The sequence below is a fragment of the Alosa alosa genome, chromosome 9, assembly GCF_017589495.1.
Source record: "Alosa alosa isolate M-15738 ecotype Scorff River chromosome 9, AALO_Geno_1.1, whole genome shotgun sequence".
In the NCBI taxonomy this organism is placed as follows: Eukaryota; Metazoa; Chordata; class Actinopteri; order Clupeiformes; family Clupeidae; genus Alosa; species Alosa alosa.
The window spans coordinates 5,033,244-5,058,396 of NC_063197.1; the positions used below are offsets into that span (position 1 = coordinate 5,033,244).

The window sequence follows — 25,153 nt, forward strand, 5'->3', positions numbered from 1 at the left end:
AATCTTCCCAAACACCTTTCAAAGAACTCATTGAATAAAACATCATTAATGGATTTTTTTTTTTTCATTTGTAAAGTAATTTGCATGCATTATCAGTCATTACAATTACTGAAACAAATTCAGCAGCGATAACTGTTTTGTTTGTGCGTCTGTTTTCAGACTCTAGTCTCCATCGTACAGAAGGAATAGCCACAGGTGAACGGAAATTAGCAGCTGAAATCAAATTCTGCTGGTCTGGGAAAAGTTCCACTCCAAAGTGCTTTGGGTAATTGTTTAGGCCCTTCCATCTAGGAGATATTTGGGTAACACCACACTTCGTGGGTGAGTGCACTGCACATTCATAAAACCATAAATAAATGCTTCATAATATATTCAGGAATGGGTGAAGCAACATTCATACAATACATTATATTACTATGGAATACAATTGTCTTTAACATAAAAGTCCCCTTCTGCAGATCATATTTCCAGTCAACTACAAATATTGGCACTAAATGACTTGCAAACACTGCAAACTTCTGTTATCTGAATTATCACCTATTCCTACATACAACAGACAGGTTTAGCAACACAGTCAAGATTAAGATGAACACAAGGGGCAGCATTTTTCTACACTTGAAGTTAACTATTGCTATTCGTTTATTTGATCTTGTTGCTTATCCGTTTTATTTTGATACAGAAATAGCTGATAAATTCAACAACATAAGTATGCATTAATAATTCTAATGAAAGGGCCAAGCCACATCATTTTCACAAAGCTAAATATGCAATATTTTCAGTTTCAAAGTATGATAGTGAATTAAAAAAAAATGACAAAATGAAAAATGAATGTATTATGCACTCACCCATCAAGTAAAATGTTAATAATTGGCATGATTCTACAACCCTTATCCAATGGTAGCTATGTGTTTTGTACATTTAAACATACCAGTGCAACAATCTAAATGAGCCTGGTCTCCTACCCTGGGAGCCTACATGTCCCTTGATATGTCTGTTACAAAATAAATCTGAAACCCCACTCAGCAAAGCTCTAATGGATTTGTAAGGGATCCTTAGGCTAATTAGGGGACTGTTGGCTTTGGAGTTAACATGCTTATTCCATGAAGGCTTTGTGTGGTCTGCTGAGTATAATACACCAAACTTCATGTCTCTGCCAAAGCTTGGGACCAAAATCCTGCCCACCACAATTATGTATAAAGCATAGTTTACCATATCGTCCTCAATAAGCAATACAGCCATTCATCTCCAAATCCATGTGTGTTCAAATTTGTTTTAGCTCATTACGTATGAGAAACTTCGCAGTAAGACCATTTTTAGAAATGTAAAGCACCACTGAGTTTGCAGATTTCAACCTGAAGGTGTTTTGACATCTCCAGGCATGGTTTCATCATGGGTTAAAGAGGTCTCTCATAAGCTGGTATCCCGCCAAGAAAGCAAGCAGCACTGCATGCATATTTCAGCTCCCTTAAAGGTTCTGGTGCTCAGATAAATGTCGGCAGTCTATCACTGCTTACAGAGCCGGGTCTCTGAGTATCTCCACTTGATTAGCCCACTTAAAGAGAAATAGGTGAGTGGTGTGGGCCTGTGTAGCAGAAGTCACACACATCAGAATAGGAGCACATGCATCGAGTTCTCAGGAGCATCCCCCTTGGCTATGCATGGGTGCCTCTGTAATCTAATTAAAGTAATGCTACGCATGGCCAACCAGCCTGATTCTTCTTCTATCTCAGGAAATGTGACCTTAATCAACTGAGACTGCATCGTAAACTGAGAGAACACAAACTCAAATAGTGCAAGTTTAATTTTTCCTTTGTCTATGTTCTGAAGGTTTTCAGTATAAATATATGTTTGAGAAGGTCAAGAAAGGAATTGTTGACAATTTGATTTTTAATCACTAGAATATAGTTCATCGTTGTCTTACTAAGCTGAGCAAACATCTAAGGAAAGCGCTGGAATGAATTTGCCATAGATGATGTGGGGGCTCTGTTCCTGATAACTTTGTTGGCAGAAAGTCAAGCCCTCCTTGTGGAGTTGTGTTCCTTTTGAAAAATGAAATGTAGCACTGTAATTGAATTTCCTTTTCTATTCTGGATGAAAAGAGATAAAGAAATAATTTTAGATCAGACAGTCAATTAATTAGTGAACAAATAAATGACCCCCGAAAGAGCATACCCTTTTAAAAGCATAAAATGTGGAATACAAAATTGAATACCAACACAGGAGCTTCTCTCATTGCCCAACGTCGTATAAAATGATTTGCAGCATCATTGCACCATACAGTACCGCAGCACCCTCCATTTCACTAGAAGACACCCCTAAAGGTGCTGTGCTTGGTGATGTGTTGAGTCAGGGAGATTTCATCGCCAAACTGTCAGGCAAGGTGGGGCACAGTGATGGGACCCAGAGGGGACAAGGGGACTCCCGTCAGGGCTCTCGGCCGTACACAGACTGGTCCTGACAGACCGAGGGAAGAGTGGTGGTCTCAGGCAGAACCTCGTCATTATGCACAGGGGCTCTCAAAGTCAGGGTGATTCACAGGACTCAGGCCGTTGTAGAGCCCTGCGGGGTGCCACTCTCGACAGCTTGGCTGGCTGATTGATGTCTCCTCCTTGAGAACTAGGCTGAGAGCCTCTCTCACACACAATCAAAGGGGGCACATATATATATATATATATATATATATATATATATATATATATATATATATATATATATGCCCCTTTGATTGTGTGTGAGACACATATATGACACATATGACCATACACACACCTTCACACTGACAATTAATCGGATATGCACAGATATGCATATTTTTCTCTCGCTCACTCACTCTCGCACACACACACACACAATACATGGATGAGTTTGGCTGGTACGAATTTAAGCCTTAGGGATTCCAAAATGGCAGTGAACGAGCTTGCTGCCATCTGTTCTAGGGACTGATATAGAACTACATATATCATATGGTGACCGATAGCTGTGTGAGAGAAATGGATGGAAAACAGCATGCTTTCAGGCAGAAAGCCATAAAAGAACACTCTAATGAGGAGGCCTGATTACACATTCTTCTACCAATGCTTGATTATTTTCTCTTAATACTGGAGGTCCATTTTTGTACTGGTGCATGCAAAATTACTTAATTTAGTCTTGCCCTAGGATATAATAACCTTATGATTTTGGTGCCCCCTAGAGTTGTCCTGTACCAGGTGTCTGATGAGTAATGATGCAAATAAAAAACATACCAGCAGGACTGTAAAGTATGGTATTGATGGCATATGTTAACCTTCTACCTAAATCATCCTCCATCTACTGTGGGTTAAATCGGTAATGCAAGGTAACAACAACAGTAATCATATTACCTCAAGGCCCTGGTCTTTTTATTGACATTTTGTGGCCTTAATTAAATGCTGTTGAATGTGTATGATTGACAGGTAGTGTATCTTTTCCTACCATGGACACAGTCAGTGGATACGGCACAAGGGGAGGCCCTGGCACTTGATAGGAGCAGCTGCCTGGGTGCCTATTGACCTGTGGAAGAATACTCTTATGGACAGATAACACTGGCAGCACCGACTCCTGTTCTTTAGAGGAGAGCCTACCCCTTCCACTTCACTCTGCTCTGTGTCCCCAAAGAGGCCTCTGTCTGAGGACTGACAAAGGCAGAGATGGCAGATATCTGTGAAGCCCTGCGTCCACTCAATGGAAAAATAACAACAGCTGACCTCGTCGCTCTTCACACTTCACTGCCCAGTATATGGACACACAATATTACCAAGACTGTAAAGGTAATCTAACTTTTATTTCAACATATAGCATTACCCAATATTAATGTTATTTTTTATGCTACACTGCAAAATATGATGGCCATTAAAATGGCTTCTTTTGTGAAACAGTTTGTTCTAATCACATTCACATGGGTAATAGGCTGTTGACTATCCAAATATGCTATCGTCAATTGTGAACCTTTTCCCCATTTTAAACTGCATGTGTTAGACCTTTCAAAAGTTGAGTCTCAACAATTCTCATACAATATCACAAATATATATTTTCATATTGGGGCGTGTTAAATTCACATGATCCCAAAGGGTTTTTAAGAGTTCCTAAATTAAACAAAAAGTATTGTGCTGTGCATAACATCTTTGTAACACTCTGTTCGGCTCCTCCCCATTATCCAATCAGTGCCCAGCCTCATCTGAGTATTGATCATCCAGCTTCACTTGCTCATCAATCATTCAATCACAACCTGCAATCATAACCAGCTGTTAGCAAGCTTTTTTGAACCTGCACCTGCCAACAGCTCATTTTCTCCGTCACCTGTTCTTGTACCACCTTTATATAAACTTGGACTTTGTATCACTCTGTGTGAAATCTTGATGTCATGTCATGTGGGACAGTCATTTTGTATGTAAAGTCCTGACTGTTTTGAGGCCTGTCTTTTGTTGCTGCTTCTCTGCCAGTAGTAGTTGTATTTTGTGCCTTGGTCCACATAAAAACATCTTCATTTTTGGCAATCTTCGCATTTCTGTCCTGTCATCCACCAAAACCATTGCAATCTTCAAAGAGTTCTAAAGTGAGTTGATCTTCTCTCTCTCTCTCTCTTGTTTTGCACTTGGAGATTATCGCAGGAGGAGCAAATCAGATCACCATAGCCGGGAGCACAGGCAACCTTGGAGATCTGAAGAAGATAGTGGTAAGTCATGCGGATGGTGCACTGGGGGGATGAGTGGAAGTCAATGTGCTCAAAAGAGCCAGAAACAAGGTGGAGGGTACATAAGGCAAGCACTGACGTCAAAGAGTCTCGGAGAAACAAAAAAGAAAAAAAAAAGCATACGCAGGTGAACTTTCTGTGAACTGCTGAGAAATAAGATAAAAGCTGGATTCTTTTCCCCCAATCCGCATCGGAAGGCCATGCATAGCGTCTGGCAGGGAGGGTTGGTGAGACAGGCATCCGCATGGGTAATTTGAAGTGATGTTAAACGTGTCTGTGATCACATCCACTCGCTGAGAGAATCCACCCATTCTCACTGAAAACGACACCTTGACTGGGTTTACCATATGAAGAAGATCTAAGTGAAAAATACAGCAGACAAGGGGCAAATAGAAGAAGACACTTATGTAAATGGTGCAGAAACACAACAGCCTCGATAAGACAGTTCCTTCCCTAAGTGATATACTGCTGACAATTGCATTGGATTCAGAGTCAAGCAAAGCATTTTCCTATTATCGTTTTCATGTACTTTTGTTACCAAAAAGAAATTACAATTACACATAATTGTGCCAACATCTGTGATCTGCCATATATGGTCACATAAAACCATCAACCTAACAACATACAGCACTGAAGAAGAATCCAAAACCTCACACTGTGCTTTTGCCATCTCTTCAATGATGTTACAGCAAGAAGTCAGCAATCTGCCAATTCAGACTCTCAACAAAGGCAATCAAGAAAATCCATAGGTGCAAAAGGAGGACAGCTCTCAGCATCACATCCACTAAAAGGCTTATCTCACTGCTGCTGCTGTCAGACAAAAAGGAGGAAAAACCATCATGTCATCATGAGAAGGTACACACCATTTCCATTTGTCTGGAGTATCTTAGTGAACACAGACATCGAGCGAATACAGAAAGAGGAAGAACAGACAGATGAAAGAGATAAGAGAGACATCTACCTCTTTCTCAGCAGGAGATAAGCTCTCAGAAACACTCATAGTGTCATAGAAAAAACACATCATACACAGGCACTCATAACCACACCTAGACTTGCGCACACACTAACACACACAAACACACACACACACACAGTATGTATGCAATGTGTGTGAACAAACGTGAGTGAGCGGGTGCAGCAGATGAATGAGTAAGTCACATTCAAAGGGAGCCGTTAGCTCAAAGAAAACAAATGCCAGCTTGTTCATTGCCTTTGACACCAAAGCAATGTTGCATGAAAAAGTTGCTACTGCAGTGTTTCCACTTGCATGTACTCTGCAATACTAAAAACATAACAGCCCAAAAAAAAATCCCTCTAAAAATCACTATGTGCTCTGTATTTTACTCTGCTTTTCCCATCCAATATAACTTCAAAAGGATGGAGGGAATTGCTAGCAGAGATATCCGAAAAACTAACTCTGCGGTTCTTATGCCACAATTGCTGGAGTCTGACCAGGTCACAGGTGGACGCGGAAGTGCCAACACGGTTCCGCTGCTCCGCCATGCGCTGCACACTCCCAAGCTCTCTTAATAACCTCTCCCAGTCTTGGCAGCTGGCTGAGAGAGCCGTGTCAGTTTGTCAATGAGACGCCGCACACGTACCAAACCGGCCCTGGCTGCCCTAGCGCGCCCTCCTCTCCACCGCTCGAAACGCCAGTCCGCAAAAAAAACTGGCATCCAGACAAGGTGCAGTGTAAGAGGTCACGCATTAGGGTCTCTGATCCTGGGATTACAGAAACTTCTGTCCTTTAGCCAAGCCATAGCTCCCTGCCTGGGCACTGTTTTTCTTTTTAATCATCTGCCACGGCTGAGGGCGTAACACTACCCCTCTCTGGCACTTTCACCCTTGGTACCTGCAGTAGTCCAGCTATTGGCTCTGAATTGTTCAGGGATATGGCTTATTTGGCTCATAAACCTTTAAGCTTTTGTTTACCATCTGATCTGTTGTTGTTGTTGTTGTTGTTGTTGTTGTTGTTGCTGTTGTCACATTAAAACACCAGCTGATGGACGGGAAGATGCCCTAAGTTATACAACTGGATATGACTGGATGTGAAGTGAAACTCTAACTCTAACTATTTTTTTTTCTGGAACTGGTCAAGGAAAATCCTATAACCTTGGTTCAAGTCTGCAGGCAATTTTATTACATGATAGAAAAAGAACAGAGAGGAACAGAGAGGGGGGAACAGAGAGATGTAGGTGGTTTTATGGTTGGCTTTGCCATTTAACTTCTATGCTTGTAGATTTAACTATTGCCAGCTGGCAGGGAGAAAAAGAACAAAAAGGCTGATTTGAACCAAATCCTTCAAATTAGACAGACCCAGAAAACCTTTTAAAAATGCAATTACCCACCACCGTGCAAATCTAGGGAGAGGAGTTGAGCTCTTTTAAGATTACATATGTAGAGCACTGCAGGAATGAACAGAAACCTGCTCTGGGTCAATGCACACACCATGCTTTTATGCAGAATGATTGAAAACATGACATGCCATTTGCTGTTTGCAGGGTACATGACAATGTATGTTTTTTTTCAACAACAGACACGGTGCCAATCATCTCTGTAGACTGATTAGATCTCAACCCATGTTTTCTGAATCTAAAGAAACCCAAGGCTGCTCTAAGCACTTAAATAAGACATGGGCATTGTACTCCCCCGGGCCATATATGGCCCTTTGGTTGACTCTGACCGGCCCGTGTAAGCAGTGGCGTAACGTAGAGCTGGGACCCGGTGCAAGCATTTTCATTGCCCACCCCACCCCCACTCCCCCCAACACCACCCCACCCCCCGCGACACAAACACACACGCCCGCACACACACCACCTCTGAATTCCCCCAAATCGAAACCGAAACACAGATAACGTACAGCCATAGAACAATTAAATAGCCATCAAGGAAAAGCAACTCATACGCAGTGGCGCCTACACAATATATGACCACACAACTGTTTAATTTAGCCTATAACAGTGTGGCACAGCGGTCAGATACCCTTTCACAAACAGGTCACAGAAAGTGCACCTCCACATACTGTATGCCTACTCCATAAAAAGCAACCGAACTCACCCATTAAAAGTTCACTCTACGGGCCGTCATTGATGATATCGTTTAAACCCAACTGCCTGGCTCTGCTCTTCTCTATGGAGAGTATGGCCAATCCACTCAATCGTTCTTGTCCCATGCTAGCCTACTCCTTAGGTAGGACATAACGTCGGCATCGCTAGCATCAACGCCAGCAGCAACATTCAATGTGTTTTAAAAAAAAACTATTCAATTTCATCCATTTGGATTTAGTCTCCTCCAGTTCTCATCTTTATTTTCTCTTCTGCATGTGTGCCACTTTTATGCTTACAAATAAAGCGGTGCCTGGGCCCCGGTCACTAATATAAAGTCCCAAATGTTAAAAACTTTCACATTTTGTTTACCATTGTTTTGAGAAAATTGGTTGAATAAATTACATTTTTTGTAAGGCAACCTCACTTTTTCCATTGCTTAATCATAACATATACTGTACTCTTATCAGCTTGTCAAAACAATGCTATTTACTGCTTTTTAATAAAGAAATACAATTAATATTATGCAGAATTGAATTAAGCCTTTTGGCCTGGCCCTTCTCATGTGGCCCCATGTAAAAAATAATTGCCCACCCCTGACTTAAATGGTTTATTTTCCAAGAAAACAGGCTGATCTTCCTGATTCTCAGAAATGACTGCAGATAAATCAGTGCAACTGCTGTCACAGCAGCAGCCCGCTTCTGACCGAACATACTCAACATACTAATATACCAGTCATTTGCGGAGATGGCTGTCACTCAAAGTGGTAAGCCCCACTCATCTGCATCCCACTACACTCACTCCACAGAACCGCTTGCTCTCCTAGCTGAGTAGTCAGCCGTCGACTTGTGTGAGATGAGCACAGTGAGATCAATACCACACGCCAACTAAAACTTTAAGACTCTAATTAGAATCTGTAATCAATCGTTCACTTAAAAGGTGTAGGTTTCTTTGGGGACAATGCAGTCTGGCTAGTTGCACTCTAACATTCATTTAGTCAGGAATGGTACTTCCAGTGTGACAAAGATATATAGTGTTTTTCATGGACACAGAGAACCCTGAGGTCGTATGTGAAACTTATACTCACCCTCGCACATCTACACACACACACACACATCTTTAACACATTTAAACCATCCTCTGTCAACTATTAAGGACCTGGGGAAATGTTCACAGTACATGGATAAGCAAAATTCTTACTGAACCGTGACAAAATTAAAGTAGTTGGAGTCCCTCTTATTTACTGAACACTTGGTGTCCAGATTGGAGCAGAGGTTTTGTACCGTGAGCTACTGTGTCTGAATGCACATTTCTGAGATGGGGCCGAGACACTGGGAGGCTACCGCAGGTCTCCGGTGTGATACACAGGGACGGTGCTTGGCCTGCCTCTGTGATTGATAGCTAGGGAGCCAGAGCCCTGTGTGCATGGCCCCAGGGAGCTGCCGGTAAACACACGGCCTAAGCCAGCCGATGCATCTGAGCTCCTGACAGCCGCAAACAACCCCCAACTCCCGCCACGACCTCTCCTCATTCAGAGCAGTGCTAGGAGACGAGGGCTGTGCTCTGCATACTGAGTGTTATCCGTCCCCCCCTCTCCCTCACCCTCTCTCTTCTGTGCCGTTCTCCTGTATTACGCCAACGTTGCTCTAAGCCCTCTCTAACTCAAACGGCTCTCTCTCTCTCCTCCTTCCCTTCTTTGTCACCCTTCCTTCCTCTGCATTAAAGCCCATACAGTAAGCCCCCCTCTCTCCTTCAACACAAAGATTCCTCTGTCTCCCCTCTTGGTTTCCATCTCACCCCTGCTTACCAACAGTGTTAGTCTCTTTCTTTCGTCATCCCGCTCCTGCTCTCTCTTATGGTATTACAGCCCTCTCTCCTCCACCAGACAGTAAATGAGACGCAGCACATGCTGGGACGCTGTTGTGTGTGCGTACAATGGAGAGACGCATTAAGGGATCAATGTGGGATGCAAAAAAGGGATTAACGCTCCGGCTAAACCATTAGCACTTCAAACCCAGCAGAATGCAGGCGGCTACAGCATGCATAGTGTAAACATGAAATGGTGAAAGAGATTAGCGAGAAAGGTGAAGGGAGCCACGAGAATGGAGAATGTGTGCCCCAGTGAACGGGTCTGGTCACTCTTATCGCCTCACAACACATGCCCTCATGCTGCGTTACGGTGTTAAAACCTCGCTTTTTTACTTTGCCCTGAAGTGAGATACTAATATTGGCCTGATGTTTTCTCTCCCACCTCCACCCAAAAGAATAACAGGACATGGGGTCTGCAGGCGGCAGAGAGGACTCTGATACCTTGCAATCGATGGAAAGGGAAGCTTGGCCTTTCTTCATCAGTCTACAGACTGCACACACAGCTGTTCTCCCTGCAGAGTGTGTGTGTGCTTCCATGTGTGTGTAGGTGATACCTGGTAATGCCCAGGTGCAGTTTCAGACACTTTCTACTTACATAAGTCTTGCTGCCTGAGTGAGTCATGTTCTCTGTCTCTTTCTCTGTCACACACCAATTTGGGCGTCCACACAAATATCAGTCACCATAATAGGCAAATGATTCATAGCATCAATTTCAATTGCTGAAATGTAATCGACACGAAATGTGTGGTGGATTTTCTTCACCCTAACCCATGCAACCATTCACCCTTAGATAAACCGCGGGAACAAAAACAGAATTTTGGATTATCTTCATCTGACCTGCTTTGTCCCTTGAAGAGGACACTGAAATTACTCTGCAACTGGAACTACATTAATTATTGTTATGTTGCCGAGAAGCTTGCATGCCTCTATGCAGCATTTGAGTGGCCTCCTGTTGAATCGCCTATACAAAACAGTATACAGTGGGTCTAGAAAGTTTGTGAACCCTTTCTGCAAGTCTGCATGAGACAAAGCATCTTTGTGTGAAAAGCTATGTCAACCCATTGTTACAAAGAGGGACTGACGCACCAGCAACCAAACTGTACTATCTTGCCTAGGGAATATATCTCTACAGCTGACAATTGTGTGAATTCTAATTACCGGTAGTAAGTTCACAATAAAACTGGCTGAAAAAGGCATGATTTCTCAATTATATGAACAAGGCTAAATGTGTCTAAATAGCTTAGACTTCTCTGGTAGCACTAGTAGCCTAGAACACAGGCTAACAGCACCCAATGTTGAATCCCTAGGTAGTTTTCTTGAATGAAGCTTGCCTCTAGGGCTTAAGAGATTGATAGTAATTGCCAAATATCTATCTGAAGCATCACGACAGGCAATCTTTCCTCACATCTTCCTCATCTCTACAGAAAGGATGCAGCAAGTTTGGACAATCTCCTGTGAAGTCACGTCTTCAAATGTGTGCCGATAAATGTAATTTTGCAGCCAAGAACCTATTTGTGAAGGAATTAGAATATTTTGAAGTTCTAAATAATGAAATTAAGCCCGCAGTGATATATTTAGTATTAATGTCTTTACTTTTATCCCTAAATTATTTATGTAGCCTGGCTGCTGCACATTAAAATGGAACAGGTTCAAGTCCCGAGTCCTCCAATCAGAAGCTTTTGCCAAGTAGACTCATCCAATCAGCTGCTCAGAGTAAAGCTATTAAAAATGTTGCCTGCTTGGGAGGTGTCCCGCCTCCTTTGAGCTCCTCATGTTCAGCTCTCTCCTCACCTTTTTAAAAGTTAAAAATAAGGGGCTGGGCTCAGGCCAAACTCAAAGCAGAGCAATTCATCAGCAGCGCTGTCAAACCAACCCAATCCTCTCTTCATGCAACACAGAATGTCCAAAGTCAAATTGTGATACACAAGTTTCTTTGTCGCAGCTCTTGATATAAATCACGGATGTTTTTTTATTTATTTTTAGCAAATCCTTGCTGTGCCACTGGCATGCGACACGCTCTTCAGAGACACGCAAATGAACTCTTCGTCCCTGAGCTCATATATACACACAGGAAGTGGCATTATACCCTCTTCTCCCCGCCATTACCTCGGAAAAGGCCGGCCGAAGAGAGCTCTCAGGAGGAAACACATGTTCCCTGATCTCAGTGGAGCTAAAGGCTTCATTCTGGAGAGGCAAGCTGAGCGGAGCAGTGGCGTGCTGGATGGGACTCATCTATAAATGACCAGTGAGCTGAGGAGAAATGAGGACGCAGGAGGGACTGCCACTATGAGCCTGACTCCAGCTTCTGCTCTCCAACTTCCATCTCTCAGGTGGATTAATGTGTGTGTGTGTGTGTGTGTGTGTGTGTGTGCGTGGTTGGGGGAGGGGGCCCAGTGTGTTATGTGTATGTATATGGGGGAGGGGAGTGTCATATGAGACTCCTGTTCCCTCAAGCTCGAGGAGATGGTTATAACACAAGCCTGCTACTGCTCATATACACAGACATTAGAAAAAGACACACACACTCACACACACAAACTTGCATGCAGTGTTCTCAGTAATCCATTGCTTTTGTTATCTTAAATGATGGGTATACCAAAGTCTTGATCCTGGTCTTGACACACAGACACAGACACACGCGCACACACACAAGTGAGAAAGAGTGAGATGGAGTGGAGAGGGTAAAAGACAAAAGGGCAAGACAAAACAGAGTTAACTCAGTAACCCTGGACTTTAATTGCCTCTTCTCAATGATGACATTGATTAATCCACTACAACACTTCAGCAAGGTTCCCATTAGACACTGGTCACTTGTGGGGTGTCTAATGTGGGCAGCACATTGCACAGATGACCCACTACTAAAAGCATGTTCAGCTCAACACCAAAACTCTGCAGTGTTTTTTTTGTTAAAATTCCCTACGAGGAAGTCATGGCATCAGTGGAAACAATCTATTATTGAACATTATATAAAATACATACTTCTCAGTTTATGTGACCTAAAAAAACTGCAGTTACTGTCGGTTGTCAAAACAAGCACAAACAAATCGGTTTAATGCATGTTTTATTGAGTCTCAAGGCCTGACAAGGCACACACAGCTCATTTCTGTTTCTGTGTGGGTGAGACATTGAGGTGAAGCAAGAGGATCTCTCCCAGAGAGAGGCTGCCACTCTGATAGGTCTTACAAAGAGGCCCTTTACACCAGGCTTCTATCTCTGGAACACCAAATCAAGGCTGGAGATAGGCCTAAGAGTCAGTCTAGAACTGTTAAATGACTCAAGGATTTGACAACAGTAGAACACGGTAACAACAAAATAAAGAACAAATATTTGCACTGGGATGATCGTTGTCTTCGGTCAATCTTTACTGGTTTTATCTTTCACAGTGCCATGAATGCAGTGTGTTTCATGCTTGTATCCAGCACAGTGCCCTCTAGTGACAGTGCTTCATAAAAGTTGAGACCAGACAAATTCAGCCTTTCCAAATGTTTGTCTGTCTGTATCTGGTTGTCAAGAGGAATTTGTACGTTTGTGACAGTAATAGTCCTCTATGATAACATGTCACAGAAAAAGACAGTACAGGTCAGTAAAAACTAAAACCAGTCTCAATTGTTATGCTGTTTCAAAACCCTGCATTTGCACCAATGCACAAACTAATTCCATCTAGTCAACCTTATAATCATGAGAAGGGCATTAACACAAACGTGTGCTAATTGTTTATTATTCAAGGTTCTAATTACCAAGTGTATCATATAGAGACAGTCTTTGGTGTCACTCCTAATAATGTCTCAAAGTCACAACATGTACAGTGGTGTTTTGTCTTTCACTGTCATATACAGTGAAATAAATTAGTCTTCCTGATGGCTAATTGCCTATGTCTGACAGTGGGATGGGGAAGGAAACAGCGATGATTAGGGAAGGTACCCTGCCATGAGAAACTCATCAGTGTTTGCCACAAACCTGTGATTTTTATTTCAGTAAAACAAATACTTGAGGACCTAATGAGCTATTCTTCCTCCGCACAACAAGCAAGAATCTGGCAAGCGTGATGCAACAGTGAAAGTAATTGGAGCTATTTTCAGCATGAAGAAAGAGAGAGAGAGAGAGAAAGAAAGAGAAAGAGAAAGAGAAAGAGAGAGAGAGACAGAAATTCACATATTTTATCCATTCAAGTCAAGCACAGAGCTGCCCAGCCCACCCACATCCAAATGCACAAGAAAAACTTGAGACAGACAGACAGACTCACAACCTACAGTCTATGCTCACAGCTAACACTCTGTCTGTCCTCCCTAATGGATGTGCACAGAGTAAATGGGAGTGAGGGAGACAAAAGCCATACAACACAGGAAGTGCTGAAAATCACAGTGACGTTAGGCTGGCTATTGATACTCGTTTGATGAACATATAGGTCTAAATGACATCCATTTTGAACGGACAAAGAATGTGATTGCTATAAGAAATAACTGTAATCAAGTCATCCTATTCTGTGGAGCAAAAAAAAGTGCAAAGCTTTTCAAAATGTCAACTATGGGTCTAAGAAAAGGGAGAAAGAAAAGTGGTGTGCCTAGAAAAAAAAAGCAAAAAGGATCATACATGTACAACACAGATCTGCGCACCCAGAAAGCATGCCAGAGGGCTCAGTGGTCCAGCGATAGGAAATGTGACAAGCTACTGAAGCATCTGACATTGAGGGGATAGTGAAAAATGTATACACAATCTGTTAAACACTAGAGGTGACTGCCGACTCTGCAGTGCATTGGCCCCTGCATCTCTCTCCATTCAACCGCTGGCATTTGCAGACCCCTCGGTGGTACGGCTCTAGTGGGACCTGGAGAAAATACATATGAAAACATCAAAGTGCCTCTGCACTTCAATAATACATACAGGGGGGGTCTCCGGCATCGCCGCTTGCCCACCTTATTAACATTAAATGTGAACTCTTCAACTCTGAAGCGAGAGGTGGGAGAGGCGAATGGGGACTGTTTGGCCAGTGGTGGCTGACCTTCTGGCCTACGGGCAGACGTTAATCCCAGCTAGCGTAATCACGTCGCCATTGTGGACCTAATGAGCTCCTCCCCACGCGATCATATCCCCAAGTCTCCCAATTATCCTCCCCAGAGCCAAGATAACAGCAGGTCACTGCTATGAGGGCAATTAGAGCCCTACCTGATGTCTCGCGAGGGCCAGGCTCAAGACTAGCCATCACCAAACAAGCCACCTAGCGACCACTGTTGTATCATAAAAAATAACCATTAACAAAGGGACAGTATGGTTAAGTATGAGCGTCACATTACATTTAGGAACACTTAAGCCTGGTCGACAGAATAAAATGCAAATGTGTGAAAGTTGCTCTGAGGCAAATGAAGACAACATATCAGAAGCTATTACACTCAAACCACTAGCCTGGTTGTGTCTCACGAAATAACAATAGAAACGGGGGAAATACTAAGTAAGAGCAAGTCAGAGCCGCACATACATTCAAGTGCTTTAGCAACAGTGTCAATCTTCCTTTCTTCACCACCTGCCGAAGACCATCATTTCCACCAAGCTGTTTGACATCCGTCAGACGTGACCTTTTCCTGACGTCTGTCTGTCTCGGTGTGTTTGAGTGGCGCTGGCGGGTGGGAGGGGGGCCACGGGGGTGACGCTGCCTGCCGCAACGGGAAGTCTGCACGCTGTGTCATGGAGGACAGATGAGCACAGGCCCACTGCTGCAGCTTAATTATTCCCACCCAGCGTCAGCCTGGAGGGGACACAGGTTCCCAACACCCACGGTATTGTACCTAAGGGGCTGCCGGACAGCCGGGATCCCTGTGGTGAAACTGATGGGATTCTTACAGCTGAATTTCCAGTTGCACTTTAAATGGACAGCCACTGAAGGGAGAGAGAGAGAAGTGGGGCGGTCCGGGTAAGAATAGTTTCAGTGTAGGATGGGGAGGAGATGGGGGATACAGGTTGCTGCTCTAGTCAAGGGCTCTGCGACTAGTGTGGGCCCTCCGTAGGCGAATGAAATTAACATGCAGAGTAGGCATGGTGCGTTATGGTGGCGTCTGCGCATCTCTTGGATAAACAAATTGAAATGACGCCTCATATTAGGCATGCCATCAATTGAATTATTGATGAAATTTGATAAACTTTGCAAGATATTAAAGCCCATTAAAAGATGCCATCGTTATCTCCTGCATGCTAATGAGGATGATTTCTTGCTTGATGCATAATACCAAAGACAAAGATACTCATCAATCTTGACTGTGCATGCTTGTCAAGTTGTAATAATATAATCATTGAAGGAGAGCGCTGAGAACCTTGCCCTACACATGTTAACTCAAAGGCTAGGCTATCAGTCTTTATGAAAGTAGGTAGGGGGTTTCGGTCGACATGTCTGTCGCAACAGCATCTACTGTATTGTGGGCATCCAGCATCTCATATTGCTCCTAATCATGATAAAATTACAGATGCACACAGCAAAGACAGGTGGATATCTGGAGATAAAACGCTAGATTACACACTCTCAGAGCTGAGGCTCCACTGCGAACTGACTGTTAATTAGCCGCTGGCTAATGCAACGGCAAAATAAAAAAATGCTTTGTGCATCTATACCAAAGAAACATTTTATTCCATATTGTGCACTCTGAATTTGTTCTTGTGTAGACCAATGTAAGATATTAGCAGAGGACAAGGAACCATTATTAATCGACTGTATGCTACTGCACTCAATGTCAAATTTTGTAACAATTTCTACCTAAGGTTTCCATTAGGTGCCATTAGTAACACATAGTTTGTTGAATATTTTTCAAATTGTTTTACTGTTTGACTTGATAACTTCATACATGTATTACACACATATATTAAGGAAGTAGAACATAAACAGTATGTTGTTTTATAATAGTTGTTTTATTAAAAAATATATTGTACTTAATATTGTATTCCAATATTTGACACTGCTTTCTTGTGTAAATGAATTTCCTATTATTAGGCTACATGAGGTACATTTTTTTTTTTAAAGAAATCCAGTCAGTATTCCCACAACCACAAGTACAGTAAACACCATACAAAAGGTTCACATGCTTCAATCCACCAAATTAGCCAAAAACCCCATAGATGGTCATGCCCTGTAGGAAGTCAGTCCCATTTCCTGTTCCACTTGAACAGTCTAAGAACACCTTTCGCCACCTCTGCTTCACATCGGCAGCACTGGTTGGCCTCCAAGTCTCAGGACAACCCACAGGCCAACTCCACTGGAATTCTTTTTCAAAAATAAGCAACCCAAAAGGCTTCAATTTGGCACAATTTCAACTCTATGAGAACTCTTAGGGACAGAATCTCTTGGATTTCAGACTGAATATTACATCAGGATTTGCCAAAAAGGGCTTCCTTTCAGAGAAAAGCACCATACTGCTTTAATTTAATACAAAGGTTGAAAAGGAGAGAAGAGATAACTACTTGATGCTGTTATGCTGTTATCTCCGTCTACAATCCTCTGCTCCTCTCCTCCCATTATCTTGCATCTCTGACCACAGCCAAATAATGTGGTAAAAAGCCCAACAACATCGCCTCTGGGCTACACTGGGTAGACATTTCTTATCCACTCAACTTATTTTACTACATCAGATCTTTTTTTGCTCTTTTTTTGTCCGCTAAAAAAGAAGCAAGTGAACACAGACTTGGGAGGGAGAAGGAGTGGACTTTTTCACCCTGTTTTTCTCAAGCAGACACTTACAGTACTGCATATTTCTATAATTAAAGAGGCACTACTAAAAAATCAAACAGATTAACAAACAGCTCGTGGCATCAAAATGCGAAGTAGGTGCAGAGCCACCAGATTCTCTGACCAAATAACTAGCTTGTGCTCTGGTGGCAGGAGTGAGCGCGTGGCTCAGGGTCGAGGTGTACCTCACTCACCCAGAGGTGGGCTGTGTGAAATATGACAGGTTCTCCTCTTTACAGGATGCGCCCTGGAGCCGCTGCCACTGCATCAGCCGCGCCATCTGATAATGAAAACGACCTCGGCAGAGTCACTTTGATAATCCCATGCTTAATCACTGTTTGTTTGAAATGTCACGGGCCCACTGCAGTGACCTGTGCTCTGCTTGATAGGGGCCTCGACTCCTGACTCATACAAACCTCTTCTCGAATGAGCTTTTTTAATTGCTCTGGACTTGGCACTTGGGAAAGAAAAAAAAAGAAATAAGTTTTGGTATGAAGTAGGTGTGCCAGCACTAACAGCGTATGACAGCACCTCCTCATCACCACGGCAACCAAGAGGCTAGAACAGAATTTAAGTATGAGATTATGATTTTTTTTTTTTTAAAGGTCAGTTTCTAAAAATAGACTTTCCCCCAGGGGTAGGTCATTATGTGGATATTGATGAAATGGCCCACAATCTGGCTAATTTTAAACAGAGAACATATCTTTCTTTATAACAATGATGACTTCATGAGTCAGGCCACATGTAATGACTGTTCAGGAGCTCATGCACAATGAGGATGTTTACTTATTCCTTTAATAGTTCATTTATTCCCCAAATCCCCAAGATCTCCATTTAGTGTTGACTGCTGTAGCTAATTCAATAAACAAGGAGGGGACAACATCAAGTCAATTACCAACGCAGCATTACAGAGATAACTGTGTCTTCTTGATTTAGTGTGAAAACATGGATGCAATGTAGATTTGTACCCACATGTTGCCACTGGAGAATCAACGCTCATATATGCTGGGTGTGGGCCAAATCTCCCCTCAGCACACCCATGGCCATGACAATCAGTCAAGTTCACATTCATCACAGCATGTCAGTATGGGTGTGCTTCCATATAAAGACATGTTCATCATCTTTTTCACAGCTATTTGTTTCTCTGGGAAAGAGGGGAAATTGCTGGCTGGCTGAGAGAGAAAAAGAGTAACTACGGCAATGAGCCATAATCCATCTGTCTGTTTGAGTTTAGGACCTCGTCAAGAGCCGAGAGACAAAGAGAGAGTGTCATCATGACTCCTCCGAGGTGACACTGGGCTCCGGATACAGTCTCACTTATTAGAAGGCCCATTGTAACACACGGTTATTAATATTGATCTCCACCCTCAGGAATATCAATTTCATTCTGCCGTTATTGATCGCCGCGTGCATAGCCTAATGATGGGCTTCTTAGCCTTGAGAGCGCTGCCCCTGTGCAGAATCAGCACAAGAGCAGAGAATACCACCACAATGTAGTACCAAGGTGGTGGGAAAATATTCCCTCAAACAAGGCTGGTAATCATACTCTGAAATGTACACTTTGCTTACCCACACAAACACATTTACACTCTCTCACTATCACACAAAAAAAAAGAAAGAAAAAGAAACTTCTCTTTTTCTTCAGCTAATATACCACTATTACACACATCTAGCGATACAACGGCCACTGTATAATACCATTATAGTGCCGTGGGAGTGGCTCATGCAGACACCCAGTTGGATCATTACTCTATTCCCATGATGATCAGCCCAAGAAAGGCAGTGACTCCAGCATTTCTCAAAGTGAGACACAATATTCCCGTGACACTGTAGCTGTTCTACTTATTCAAAAGCATTCAATCAAAATGTCATGTCTGTTATGAAATGCATAATTCTTGCCTGCATAAGAGATAGAAGAATATCTCCATACTGTATCTCTCTCACTTTGGAATTGTATGTTACACTACTGGTTGAGCATAGGTGAAGTCCCCAGATTCTAAAGAATGGAAAAGGGATTTTTTCCCCCTATGGTGTAGATTAATGCAGGATAGAGAGCAACGACTAGTCTGCTAGAGGGATTTTAAACAGCCAAAATTCTTGAAATACTATCGGTCAGAGACAACATTCTGGGGGAGACCAAAAGCTCGAAAAACATGGTCACACACAAGTCTAGCAGTTTCACTGGCCGAAGGCAATTTTGGCAAGGGCAAGAAACGACATGCTTTAGAAAATCTATCAATTATGACCAAAATAGTGTCTACGAGGAATGCACAGTGGGTGAAGAAGACCCTGGGGTCTCTGACGTGGATCCTTTCCCTGGACACAGTTTGGGCAACTGGCCACATAGGTCTGTATGTCTTTTTTCATATTCGGCCACCAGAAGCGACGTTGAATGAACTCAAGTGTCCTAGAGGATCCAGGATGGGCGGTGAGACGGGAGGCATGGCCCCATTGAAGGACTTGTCCACGTGCAGCGAGAGGAACAAACAGGAGGCCTGCAGGGGGAGTGTGAGGGCCAGGATCGTTGTTTAAGGCTTGCTGGACAACAGAGGTAATTTCCCAGCGGACAGGTGCAACAAGTTGGGATCTTGGAATGATAGTCTCCGGGGGGCTGTCTTGGTTGGCTGGCTGGAATAGGCGAGACAGTGCATCAGGTTTGATGTTCTTGGAACCTGGCCGGTAGGAGATTGTGAAACTGAAGCGGTTGAAAAAGAGGGCCCATCGTGCCTGCCGGGGGTTTAACCGTTTAGCCTGTTGGATATATTCCAAGTTCTTATGGTCTGTCCAGACAACAAAAGGGTGATGAGCCCCCTCGAGCCAGTGCCGCCACTCCTCCAAAGCCAGTTTAACAGCAAGGAGTTCCCGGTTGCCGATGTCATAATTCTCTTCAGATGAAGACAACTTCCTCGAGAAGAATGCACAAGGGTGCACTTTGCCATCAGGGGACCTCTGGGACAGGACCGCTCCAACTCCAACATTAGAGGCATCGACTTCAACAATGAAGGCTCGAGTGGGATCTGGCTGACAGAGGATAGGGGCTGAAGTGAAGCGCTGCTTGAGGTCTTCGAAAGCCTTGTTGGCTTCAGGGCACCATGAGAAGGGGGAATTGTCTTTTCGAGTGGCTGCAGAGATGGGGGCAGTGATTGAACTGAAATTGCGTATGAATCTCCTATAGAAATTGGCAAACCCCAGGAATCTCTGTGTCTCTTTGATGGAACTGGGTACTGACCAATCCCTGACAGCTTCCACCTTCTTAGGATCCATCATGATTCTGCCCTCGGAAATGATGTAGCCAAGGAAGGAGACCTTAGGGACATGGAACTCACACTTCTCGGCCTTAGCGAAAAGGTGATTGTTGAGGAGTTGATTTGAGAACTAATTGGACATGTTGGATGTGCTCCGGAAGGCTCTTGGAAAAGATCAAGATGTCGTCTAAATAAACGAAGACGAATTTGTCCAGCATGTCACGAAGGACATCATTGATGAGCGCTTGGAATACAGCTGGGGCGTTTGTGAGACCAAACGGCATGACCTGATACTGTGAGTGGCCATTAGGGGTGTTGAAAGCAGTTTTCCATTCGCCTCCTTCACGGACACGGACAAGATGGTATGCATTACGGAGATCCAGTTTGGTGAATATTGTTGCATCCTGCAAAGTTAAGTAGGCTGAAGACATGAGGGGAGAGGGTAACGATTTCGCACAGTGATCTTGTTGAGGCCCCTGTAGTCAATACATGGCCTCAGACCTCCATCCTTCTTGCCCACGAAGAAGAAACCTGCCCCAGCCGGTGAAGAAGAGGGTCGGATAAAGCCTGTGGACAGCGCCTCTTTGATGTACTCCTCCATGGCAATGCGTTCTGGCGCAGAGAGGGAAAAGATGCGCCCCCTTGGAGGACAGGTGCCTGGCAGCAGATCAATGGTGCAGTCATAAGACCTGTGAGGCGGTAGAGTCGCTGCTTTCTTTTTGCTGAATACTTCCTTCAGATGATGGTACTCTGGGGGTACTCTGGACAGTTCGGCCGGTGCTCGGGTTGACTCAGGAGCCGTCTGGGTTGACTCGGGAGGAGCTCGGGTTGACTCGGGAGAACGAACAGATGATGCACAGGAGCTTGAGACAAGTCAGGTGGTGTGGCACGTAGATCCCCATCCGCGGATAGTGCAGGAACTCCAATCGAGATGTGGGTCGTGGCGAGTAAGCCAGGGGAATCCCAGGACTACCGGAAACTCAGGAGACTGGATCAAGTGGAATGAAAGATTCTCCTCGTGGTCACCGATCTGCAGATGAATGGTAGAGGTGGTCAATTCAACAAGGCCTGCTCCTAAAGGCCGTCCATCCAGAGTGGTAACAGAAAGAGGAGGATCAAGAGCAGATGTCGGAATCTCCAGGTGTTGTGCGAGAGAGAGATCCATAAAGTTGCCAGCTGCGCCAGAGTCAATGAGTGCCTGTAGAGAATGTGTCTTGTGACCCCAGGATATGGTGAGAGGAGTTAAAACCCAGAGGCTGAAAGCTCAGGAGAGGAGTTCACCCCGTCCACAGATCTCCTGGTGCTGGGCCGGGCTTGGCTTTTCCCATTAGTTCAGGGCAGGCATTTCGAAAGTGTCCAGGGTTTCCACAGTAAATGCAACAGCGTTCCCTCATACGCCGGTCACGTTCAGTTTGAGACAGCCGAGTGCCACCCAGCTGCATGGGCTCTGGCCCACCATCAGAGGACTGTGGAACAGGGGTGTCATTGACTGGGACCGCATAGGAGGAGAATCTTCTTGAGGCCTTGGTACGCTCCTGGAGTCGGTGGTCCAGACGAATAACCTGGGCAATCAACACTTCAAGGTTCTCAGCCTCTTCCCATGAGGCTAGCTCGTCCTTAATACGGTCTGATAGTCCATGGTAAAATGTTGTGAGCAAGGCCTGCCACTTTCAGCTGCTAGGGGGCGGAACTGGATGGCATAGTCAGTTGCTGACTGGTGAACCTGGCGAAGTTGCAGGAGCTTGTTGGCTGCCAGCGACCGCTGACGCCAGGTGCCAAGACTTTCATCATCTCCTTGGAGAAAGCCATTGAAAGAGCTGCAAACAGGACTGTTGTTCTCATAGAGTCGCGGTGGCCCAGGACAGGGCTCTTCCGTCAAAAGAGTTATGGACGTAGGCCACTTTCGGGAATGATCAGTTGGATAGGCGGCAGGCTGGAGGTCAAAGGACAAGCGGCACTGGGTCAGGAAACCTTTGCATCCCTTGGGATCTCCATTGAACCTCTCTGGAGTTGGCAGGCGGGGTTCACGGCTGGGCGTGGGGTGGGAAGCTGGTTGCTCGGTGGAGGATGCGGCTGGTAGTGTTGGCCGAGCCAGTTGAAGGGCCTGGTGGATTTCATTCAGCATACCGGCATGTCTTTGCATTTGTGCCCCCACTGGGATAGGGCTTCTTCATGGCGGGCGATGGTGTCTTCTTGGCTGTTGACAGCTGTCACCAGGTGCTGGAAGGTGATTTCGTTCTGTGCTGGGGCAGAGGTGAGCACTGGCTCCGATATGTCCATAGAATCCGGTTCAGGGAGTGGTACTTTCTCCGGCCCGGCCCATTCTTGGCTGAGTTTTTCTGTCAGGAACTTTGTTGGGTGGTGGATCTTGGACAGACATGCAGAGAAGCAGTGAGTTCTGATAAGTCTTTACTTTCAAAAACACAGGATACAAAAAAATGCAGTTCTTCAGTTCAGTTCAATTCAGTGGAAGCTCCCAGAGTCCCGAAAACAAAAGTTCACAGCCAGCAGTCCAATGACAACAAAAAGTCTTCAGTCAAAAAATCAAAAGTTCCAACAAAAGGTATTTCAGCACAAAAAATAGGCTTTTTCAAATTCTCAAAAATGCAGGCAGAAGTCAAAATCAAAACAAGAGCTCAAGAATTAGTAGCACAGAAAAAGAACGGGTACTCACACTGTGTCTCTCAGGAAAACTCAGCAAAGACAAAGAAAAACCCAGGATCTTAAATAGGCTGGTAGATCAACCCCAATTATCCAATCCTCCAATCACAGAAGGGTTTCCATTAACCAAAGAAAGGGGAGCGAGTAAACAAAACACACAAAGGCAGAATGGCGACATCTTGTGGGCAGGTAAATACATGGCAGGCACAAAAGTCTGTAGGACTTCACATACTGGACTCATTCCTTGTATGTTCTTTCTGATGAAGATCTCGCATTCCCTGTTATTTTAGGATAAGACTTCCTGCAAAAAAGCGACTTGCATCTAGATTTCATGCAAGGAACCTATGGCGTGAAAAGTGGGGGGAAAATGACATACTATCCATACACTGACCAGAGAGAGTGGGAGAAAGAATGGTATCCAGTAAAAGGTGCAGGGAAGCTTAATATTTATTATGCTCTTCCCCTTAGGGATACAACCTCCGAAACACCATCTGCCCATCTAAGCATCCTCTCTGACTTACCTGTAGAGCCTAGGCCTGTGCTACTGAATCTAATGAATGAATGGTCATCTGTCTGTTCCGGGAAACTGGGAAGAACATCCGTGGTGGAACATACTATCCGCCTAACCGATGAAATGCCGATACGTTGTCCTGCTTATCGAGTGTCCCCTTTCAAGAAGGAAATCATCCAGCAGCAGCTGAAAGAGATGGAAGCTGATGGAATTATTGAGCCTTCTTCTTCTCCTTGGGCTTCTCCAGTAGTCTTGGTGCCTAAACCTGATGGAAAATGGCGGTTTTGTGTTGACTACAGACGCCTGAACAAAAACACTCTGTTCGATGCCTATCCAATGCCCAAGATCCATGACATTCTCGAGTCCTTTTCTGGGGCGAGTGTGTTCAGCTCCTTGGACCTGCGATCTGGATATTGGCAAGTCGCCATGGACCGGGCCAGTATTGAAAAAACAGCATTCATCACAACATTTGGCCTTTTCCATTTCCTCTCCATGCCTCCATACGATATAATAGTCTTCCCAAAATCAGAAAAAATTGTCACCTGAACCACTTGAGGAAGGTGTTCGAGAAACTCCATTCAGCTTCACTGACTCTCAATCTAAAGAAGTGCCACTTCTTCAAGTCTTCTTTGACATTCCTGGGCCATCAGGTTTCTAGCCAAGGTGTTTCAGCTGATCCAGAGAAAGTCAAGGCCATAGATGAATATCCAAGGCCTCAAAACATCAAAGAGCTCCAGAGGTTTCTTGGATTAGCCGGCTGGTACCACAAGTTTATCCAAAAATTTGCCAATCTGGCAGCCCTGCTGAACAACCTCAAGAAGAAGGATGTTATCTGGAAATGGACCGAGGATTGTGAAGAAAGCTGGGAAAAGCTTAAAAAGGCAATGCAATCTCCTCCAGTCTTGGCTCATCCAGATCTTTCAAAGCCCTTCAAGGTCTCTACCGATGCCAGTGATGTTGGTCTAGGCACAGTATTGACTCAGGAAGATACTGATGGAGAACATGTAATTGCTTTTGCATCTCGCCTGTTAAATAGAGCTGAGCGAAATTACTCTGTCTCTGAAAAGGAGTGCCTAGTTGTTATCTGGGCTGAAGAAAAATGGCAACACTACCTAGAGGGAGTACAGTCTGATGTAATTACGGATCATGCAGCACTGTCATGGGTCTTTAATACTCCCAAAACCTCCTCACGTCTCGTACGCTGGGCTCTGAGACTTCAACCTTTCTCTTTCACTGTTCGATACAGGAAAGGTACTCTAAATGTTGTCCCCGATGCTTTATCACGGATTCCAGTGTCTCCCCCTGGTGCTGCGGTGGCATCAAGCCTTGCTGTGTGTTGTAGCAGTTCCAAGACTGTTGTTGATCTCCCCCACACATTGCAAGAAATTGTCGCCGCCCAGACAAGAGACA

At 44.3% G+C, this 25,153-nt stretch overlaps 1 protein-coding gene across 2 annotated transcripts in view; it reads right to left on the reverse strand.

Moving 5' to 3' along the window:
* Positions 1-25,153, reverse strand: part of LOC125300857 (inactive N-acetylated-alpha-linked acidic dipeptidase-like protein 2) — a 213,473-nt gene that overhangs the window by 118,051 nt on the left and 70,269 nt on the right. The window lies entirely within an intron of this gene.